Source organism: Glossina fuscipes, unplaced genomic scaffold, assembly GCF_014805625.2.
Source record: "Glossina fuscipes isolate IAEA_lab_2018 unplaced genomic scaffold, Yale_Gfus_2 61546, whole genome shotgun sequence".
Lineage (NCBI taxonomy): Eukaryota > Metazoa > Arthropoda > Insecta > Diptera > Glossinidae > Glossina > Glossina fuscipes.
In genome coordinates, this window is record NW_024003757.1 from 1069426 (window position 1) to 1069650 (window position 225).

The following is a 225-nucleotide window of genomic DNA, read 5'->3' on the forward strand; positions in this document are numbered from 1 at the left end:
GAAACATTTTGCACATGATTCCTCGGAATTTTTAGTCGAACATTATTATGAGTTTTGTGTCTAATTGCATAGTTTCCTTATAATGAATAGACAACAACAACAACAAGAAGAAAGAAGTCATTTAGTAAAAAGAAAAGTGAAAGAAAAGAAAAATAAAGAAGAAAAAAGTAATACGTTCAAGAACAACTAAACTAATGTACCAAAAGAAAAAGCAATCCGTTAACA